Source organism: Garra rufa, chromosome 3 (assembly GCF_049309525.1).
Source record: "Garra rufa chromosome 3, GarRuf1.0, whole genome shotgun sequence".
Taxonomy (NCBI): Eukaryota; Metazoa; Chordata; class Actinopteri; order Cypriniformes; family Cyprinidae; genus Garra; species Garra rufa.
In genome coordinates, this window is record NC_133363.1 from 1,260,027 (window position 1) to 1,269,091 (window position 9,065).

At 33.4% G+C, this 9,065-nt stretch overlaps 1 long non-coding RNA gene across 1 annotated transcript; it reads right to left on the reverse strand.

The window, feature by feature from the left end:
* Positions 1-319: 319 nt before the first annotated feature.
* Positions 320-7,585, reverse strand: LOC141330810 (uncharacterized). Its single transcript, XR_012355200.1, has 3 exons — positions 7,433-7,585; positions 3,031-3,070; positions 320-631 (listed from the first exon to the last, which is right to left on the reverse strand). It is a non-coding gene; the product is annotated as an uncharacterized lncRNA (long non-coding RNA).
* Positions 7,586-9,065: the final 1,480 nt, after the last annotated feature.

Below are 9,065 nucleotides of genomic sequence, written 5' to 3' on the forward strand. Positions count from 1 at the left end.
TGATTTTTTTGCATCCTCAGATTCCACATTTCAAATAGATGTATCTCAGCCAAATATTGTCCTATCCTAACAAACCATACATCAATAGAAGCTTATTTATTGAGCTTTCATATGATGTATATATCTCAGTTGTCAAATTTAACCTTATGACTGGTTTTGTGGTCCAGGGTCACATATGATGTACTTCCTTGAAATAAGCCCAAAAGCATTGATCATTCATCCAGCAAGTTTAACAATAGGTTTAATCATTCCTTAGATCGTTGTTCTTGTCTGTTTCACTCTATTCCGTTTTATATAAAGAAAAATATCCCAAAACATATTTAAAAGTCACACTGATTTAATTATTGAATTTCTCATACATGCATGCATTCATCCAACACACATCTTAATGGCTATTATTCAGTCATATTTTACAGGACAATGTGTATAAAGCATCCAGACAGATGAACGTGTATCTTGTCATTTTGTGTGAATCCTCACAGTGCAACCATGAAGGGACAGTTTGAGATTTTAGGTCATTAAATGTCTTTCTGTAGAGAAGCAGGAAGTGAGTAAAGCAGGAAATGCGTTTAGAGTTCAGGACGAGAGCCAGTCCTTCTGATCAGAGTCCAGCAGCCGCTGCCGTCCCGTCCTGACAGAAACCAAACGTCAATATGACAACATTACACACCAAACACACTCTACTGCCATGTGAAACAGCCCAGGACTGGATGTGTGAATATAGACTACACCCTATGGAATTCAATATTAATGTTACGTTATAAAACAACTTTGTCCACCGTTTTAAAGCAGAAGGACAGTTTAAATTAATACTTTTAGAATGATCCCATTGTTCAGGAGTCAAAGGTGTCTGTTATGCCACTGTCACAAATCATTGAACTGTTCACTCAACTGTTTTGTTCAAAAACACAGATTCATAAAAGAATGAAATTAGTCATTGAATCACGCACTCAATAGATTTGTTTAAATCCATTCAGAAATGAGAAACCACTACTGTGTGTTAATCATTTTAGATGGCAAAGTAACTGTAGCGATACACACATTCGTATTGAGCTGTTCGGTACAAGGTTTCGGTTCCGTATGCGTTACGTACCAAATGATTCGATTCGTTGGACTAATCCTATTACATTTGGAGAATAAAAGAGCTTAAAGTCTGTGAAATACAATGTTCTCAGTGCAACTGTGTTCAACAAGGCACGTTGTGATAGTGAGTTTGTTAAGAGTTTTCCCTCTTTTCCACGCTTTTAAATGCCTGTGTGTCATTTTACTTTCAAATTAGCTGCAATTCTGTGTCTATTAATTAAATTGGCAACCACAAAACAGTGCGGCAATCTCACTTAAATTAAACACAGATTGTTTAAATTTGTGACCCTGAAGCACAAAACCAGTCTTAAGAAACATGGGTATATTTGTAGAAATAGCCAAAAATACACTGCATGGGTCAAAATAATCGATTTTTCTTTTATGCCAACAAATTATTAGGGTATTAAGTAAAGATCATGTTCCACGAAAATATTAGGAAATTTCCTACCATAAATATCAAAACTTATTTTTTTTTTATTATTAATATGCATTGCTAAGAACTTCATTTGGGCAACTTCAAAGGAGGTTTTCTCAATATTTTGATGTTGTTGCGCCCTCAGATTGCAGATTTTCAAATAGTTGTATCTCGGCCAAATATTGTACTATCCTAACAAACCATACATCAATGGTGAGCATATTTATTCAGATTTCAGAGAAAAAGAAAAGAAAAAAAGGGTTTTGTGGTGCAGGGTCACACTTATTAACAAAATTAATACAAATACGCCATGCTTTATGTAAAACAAGAAAAAAAAAAAATAAACTACACAAAGTTTAAATGTAATACACTGAGAATCAGCAAACATAGTGGAACCATATGTGACCCTGGACCACAAAACCAGCCATAAGGTAAAATTTGACAAAACTGAGATGAATACATCATACGAAAGCTCAATAAATAAGCTTTCTATTGGTGTATGGTTTGTTAGGATAGGACAATATTTGGTCGAGATACATCTATTTGAAAATCTGGAATCTGAGGGTGCTAAAAAAATTTGAATATTAAGAAAATCAGCTTTAAAGTTGTCCAAATTAAGTTCTTAATGCATATTACTAATCAAAAAATACATTTTGACATGTTTACAGTAGGAATTTTACAAAAAATTTTCATGGAACGTGATCTTTACTTAATATCCTAATGATTTTTGGCATAAAAGAAAAATCAATAATTTTGACCCATACCATGTATTTTTGGCTATTGCTACAAATATACCCCAGCGACTTAAGACTGGTTTTGTGGTCCAGGGTCACATATAAATAAGAAACAAATGTAAAGAAATGTTCCAAAATTATTTTAGACAAACAGCAAACGTCAAGATGCCTTCCAAAGTGTAAAATATTGTTAAAGCAGGCACTTTTTCTAAACTAAAACTTTCATTAACTTCTTGTCTTTCTCACTTCACTCTCAGCTCGACTGCTGTTGATCCGAGATGCAGCTCTTATTGGCACACTGCATTGTTCAAAGTAAAAATAAATAAATAAATAAATAATTACTATATGATATTAGTTTTAATAAACAAAGCACTTTAAAACCATTTGAAAGATGTCTCTGGCATTTTGTATTTTTTGCTGTATCGAAAACGTACTGAACTGTGACACCACTGTGTCGTATCGAACCAAACCATGAATGTTTTATCAGCTAACTAATTACATTAGTTAGCTGATATTAACTTCTTGTTTATTAAACTTCTGTATGAAATAAACATCCGTTTTTTTAGTCATTTTGTTGTAATAAATATTAGCACAAATCTGAATTGAATCTGAAACATGAGAAAACAGCCACTAAATGATCTGCGATGCTTCAGCCAAACAATGAAACACAGCAGCGCTGACGGACTGAATGAAAGACTACAATAATTAATGCAGTCTGATCAGAGCTAAATGTTGTCTGAAATGTCTGATTGTGGTGAGAGATGATCTGAAATGCTCTGTTTGTGACAGTATACTGACCACAGCAGCTGAGGATCAGAACCGGACAGGAGACTGACCGCTGTAAAACACACACATATACTTTCACATTAAACTGTCAGAATAATGTCATACACAGAGGTGTTATTACAGCCTAAAACCACTGAAAATATCATTACAAACGTGATGAGAAATAGTAAATAAATATGGCAAAAGCACTTAAAGGAGTAGTTCACTTTCATAACAACAATGCACAGATAATGTACTCACCCCCTTGTCATGCAAGATGTTCATGTCTTTCTTTCTTCAGTCGTAAAGAAATTGTGCTTTTTTGAGGAAAACGTTTTCAGGATTTCTCTCCATATAGTGGATATCTATGGTGCCCCGAGTTTGAACTTCCAAAATGCAGCTTCAAAAGGCGATTCCAGCCAAGAAGAAGAGTCTTATCTGGTGAAACGATCAGTTATTTTCAAAACAAATTGACAATTTATATGTGACCCTGGACGACAAAACCAGTCATAAGGTTAAATTTGACAAAACTGAGATTTATACATCATATGAAAGCTCAATAAATAAGCTTCTATTGATGTATGGTTTGTTAGGACAGGACAATATTTGGCCGAGATACATCTATTTGAAATCAGAAATCTGAGGATGCAAAAAAATCAAAAAGACTGAGAAAATCACCTTTAAAGTTGTCCAAATTAGGTTCTTAACAATGCATATTACAAATCAAAAATTACATTTTGATATGTTTACAGTAGGAATTTTACAAAAAATCTTCATGGAACATGAACTTTACTTAATTTCTTAATGATTTTCGGCATAAAAGAAAAATCTATAATTTTGACCCATACAATGTATTTTTGGCTATTGCTACAAATATACCCCAGCGACTTAAGACTGGTTTTGTGCTCCAGGGTCACATATACGTTTTAACCTCAAACGCTCGTCTCGTCTCGTCTCTGCGATGCACATGCGTAGTCTGTGATCCGGGTTAATACAGTTAGGGGATGTCCAAAAACTCCCATCTCGTTTATCGTTTTGTCTTCAACAAAATCATCCTACAATGCTGTTTTACCTTTTTTTGTAAAGGGCATTCGAGGTTCTTTGTATGTTTACTTTGTAAACACTGTGTCGGTACTTTTGCAGCGATGTAGATGTAGGGCGATTTTGAATTTGGGGAAGAAATCGAAATGGGAGTTTTTGGACATCCCCTAACTCTATTAACCCGGATCACAGACTACACATGTGCATCACATCGCAGAGACGAGACAAGACAAGCGTTTGAGGTTAAAAAGTATACAAATTGTCAATTTGTTTTAAAAAATAACTGATTGTTTCGCTAGATAAGACTCTTCTTCCTCGGCTGGGATCGTTTAGAGCCTTTTGAAGCTGCATTTAAACTGCATTTTGGAAGTTCAAACTCAGGGCACTAGGGTCGGGTATCGTTTGAATTTTATCGATTCCGATTCCACTTATCGATTCCCAGTTTCGATTCCAATTTTGTAAAAAAAAAAACACAACAACAACAACAAAAGTCAAGTATTAATATATCAAACACGTTTATTTTCAGTGCTTGCTTGCAACATATTATTTTATTGCAGGGGTTCTCAACCTTTTTTTATACCGGGCCCCCCCTCCTTCTCAGGTAAATTTTGCAAGGCCCCCCTATGCCTGACAAGGTGTTTATTTTTTTACCTTTTATATTAACCAAAACATTTGTTTTGCCTTTTTGTTTTTCTACTTCATGTTATAACATAAATTCAAACAAACTTTAAATTAAAGCTATACTTTTGAATTTAAAAGAAAACCCTTTGCTCTAACATTTTAACATTTAATGCAGATATTCTTCACAACTTCAGAGTACTCTTTCTTAAGTAAGTGAACCTGCCAAACAACAGGGAGATGCCAAAATACCACTCACTAAACCCTGTCCTTTTGAACTGGACTGACTGAATATCTACTGTTTGTATTTATTATAAAATCAACATATAAATGAAAAATACAATAAATGCATTCTAAATCTGTTGATGCTGGTGCTCTTATGTGCATAAACACCACTGACCCTTACAAGATCCACCTCTATGGGTGAGCATTCATTATAAAACACTCAAAGGACATTCATTTTGACAACTATGCAAATATTTTGAAATTTCACGCAAGAATACTATGGATCAGAGCCCCGAAATCATGAATAGTTTGTGAATCAACAGCGGACTTATGCGTGCCTAATGTACGTTACTAGTACTCTGATCATCTTTGCCTTTACATTAACAGGAGGGTTTGTTTCATGCAGCCAAGAGATGAAGTAGATACCTGTGTTCCCGCGGGGGTATAAGTTACTTTATGTGGGCTTTTCCGGGCGAGAGTGGGACGAAATAACATACATTTCTGCTGGAGCGGGCGGGCGCGGGAATAAAAAAATCCGTCTCTTGCAGATCTCTAAGTTTGCGTGCAGCGGTAGCTTTGTCTTCGGTCTTTACAAAGTGTAGCCACACTTACGAGCGCTTCCAGCAAACCATCTAGTAGACTTTACATTACCACGGAAGGTCCTGGCAGATTGCTAGATGAAAAAAAATGCACCCAGGAATTAGGGCTGTGCAATATGGACAAAATAATCATATTGCGATTTTTTTGAACGAATATTGCGATTGCGATTTTATTTGCGTTTTTTTTTTTTTTTTTTTCAAACAAGCTACATACATACATTCTAAATGTATTCAGTGCACAAGAAGTGCATAACAAAACATTTCACAATGAAATAACATATTATTAAGTTTAATAAACAAAACTGTAGTAAAATTGTCTTTAAAACAGTCAACATAAAATAAATTAGCCATGTTATTTTTTTCCCCCGGTACTTTAGCCTACTTTGTGTAACAACGAAAACATTCATTTCAGTGGAAAAATAAGTCCAAAACTCTCTATTTTAACATTTTGAGGGCTCTACAATCTTTTTTTTTAAGAAATTCTTATGTGTTTTAATTTTTCTGATAATGAAAAAGCATAAACATTTATTTTTAATCAAATGAAAAATAAACCCTTTTAATTGCTGGCAAACAAACAGAGGTTTACTGTTAAAATCAATACATGGAAGAAAAATTATATTCAGTTTAAAACATTTTAATAATAATTAAGTGGTTAATCTTGTTGTAATATTAATTTTTTATCATATATACTGTTCTATGTAAATTATTTAAATAGGAATATATAAACACCTACATTATACTGTACAAAAGTAATACAAGACTAATATCGTTCTGTTTACTTTTATTTTGACAGGTTGCCGTGAAGTTTCTGTGTGTACAGTATAATATGATGCTAGTTTTCTCAAATGAAACGGTAAAAGTGAAACTCGCAGCACCTTTGGAGATTGAGTTTATTTGTTCATGTGAAATGCAAATGCCAAAAATTAGTGGGAGCGTCACGGGATAGATAAAATCGCAGCCTTATGCGGTTTAGAAATCGCGATTTTTTTTTGCGATTACGATTAATTGCACAGCCCTACCAGGAATCGATTCGAGGAATCGAAATTTTAATTTTATAACAAGTATCCAATTCTTGATCTTAACTATTTTCGATTCCCAACCCTACGGGGCGCCATACAGATCCATTATAAAGAGAGAAATCCTGAAATGTTTTCCTCAAAAAAAAAAAAAAAAAAAAAATTTCTTTACGACTGAGGAAAGAAAGACATGAACATCTTGGATGACAAGGGGGTGAATACATTATCTGTAAATTGTTGTTATGAAAGAGAATTATTACTCCTTTAACAAGATGCTTGAAAGAAAAACTGACAATAAAATAAAAGCCATTTCAAAATATCATCAATACTGCAAACACATAGTACTAAAATAACACTGACAAGCACAAGTGATTTATATATGAACATTACTGTGTATAGAAATGATAGATATTCTGAATTATGAATTGATGAATCTCACAAAACATGTCTAGATCACTTTGCCCCCTAAATAAGATCATATACTCATTTTGATGTAAGTTTGTACTTTCATACAGAGCAGTCATGAAACTTTTATCACACTGCAAAACGTCCTGAAGAAAAAAAAGTTTTTTTTGTTTGTTTTTTTAAACCACTGAATAGAATGTCTCTTTTGGACTTGGTTTGTTTGATTCACAATTACATGAACTAGAATGTTATGCAGCAGTAAAATACATGACATAGAGAGCAGATTTCAGCTTTACACTACATAAGACGATGTTAGTTAAGCCTACATTAGCGATCTCGCACACAGCATGATTTCACACACATCACGTATGTGTTTGTGCATTTATTTTATACACTGGTGTCAAATAAAGCTGTAAATGTTCATAAACTCATTCATAAATAACCCCATCTCCAGTTCTTGAGTGTTGTGATCACGTGACTGTCTGTACCCCGCGGTTAACTTAAGGTTTGTGGCTGATGTGTGTCACTCACCGCTCAGGGAATCACGAAGTAAAAGATGAGGAAAACAATGACATCGAACAGCAGAAACATCCAGAAGTCATACCAGTAGGAATGTTTGGGCAGAACCGGCAGAACGCCACGCGAGTCCTCCATGATCGCAAACACTTCCCGCTTCCGGTCTCATGCGAGTCACTCACATTTCCTGCTTCCGATGCATTATATAATAAAAGTCTCCGCAAACCTTCTCACTCGCACTGGGGAATAAAAAGTAAACATGGTGTTGCCTTTATTGCAAGATATAGTATAATGTATTCAGTCAAGCAGTGTTAACGTTTCTATTTCTAAACTTTGATTTAAACGACATCTCCATAGTACTTTTCAAAATATGCATTTCAAAGTGGTTAAATTATGATTTAAATGTTTACACTATCTTTAATATACCCACGTCTTATTGACTTAAAATGCTCTTTCTGTCAATCATCCACTGAAACAATCTTTCATTTATTTTGGTCATGCAAATATACCCAGGACTTTTGGAATAATGTAAAGGCTTTCATTGGTGATAATATTTTAAAAACATTTTCATTATCGTATAAACATGTGATTTTGGGCTATTTTATTAATGATCACTCTTCAAAGGATGTTGCTTTTATTATAAATATAATTTTATTTTTTTGTAAATTTCACATACATAAAAGCAAATTCGCAAAAAGCAAACCTCTTTTTATGGTCCTTAAAAAGGAGATTAAAATGTATGTAGATATACTGTTAAAATCAAAAAACAAAAAAGCTATTAAGACAGTTAATATATGCTTCTCCTGTAACATTTTCTTGTGAACTTGTACCCTCTTTAAATGTGTATGTATAGTTTTTTTTTTTTTTTATTATTATCATTATTTTTTTGTTCCCTATTGTTAAGACATGTAAAATGCTTTTTGTCTTGTTTTAGTTTATGTATCACATGTCACTGGTTGTTAGTAAAGCATTTCATTAAAAAAAAAAAATATATATATATATATATATATATATATATATATATATATATATATCCACGTCTTATAGATTTAGCAGAGAGCTGCAAGGACAATAATATTTGTTCAAGAGCTAATAAAGTTCATTTAAATTCCATTAATATTCACTCAAGGGCCTTACTTAATGCCTTAATAGCGGTTTACAGCTCTTACATAAAGGTTAATAGCAGCTAAAAGAACATTAATGCTGATGTGAATGCTTTAGCACTTAAGACTGTTATTAAATCAATATTAACAGCAATTATAAGTGAGCATTAGTAGGCTGTTAGTCTACAACTTGTATGTTTATAGCATTTATATAAATGTTTGAATTTTAATGGTGCTTATGTGACTGTTGCACAATTGCTAAAATGAATGTATGTCGAAATTTGTGACCCTGGAGCACAAAACCAGTCTCAAGCAGCACAGGTACATTTGTAGCAATAGCCAAAAATACACTGCATGGGTCAAAATTTGGATTTTTTTTCTTTTATGCCAAAAATCATTAGGATATTAAGATCATGTTCAATGAAGATATTTTGTAAATTTCCTGCAGTATATCAAAACTTAATTTTTGATTAGTAATATGCATTCAGGGTTGCCAGGTTTTCACAACAAAACCCATCCAATTGCTACTCAAAACTAGGCCAAAA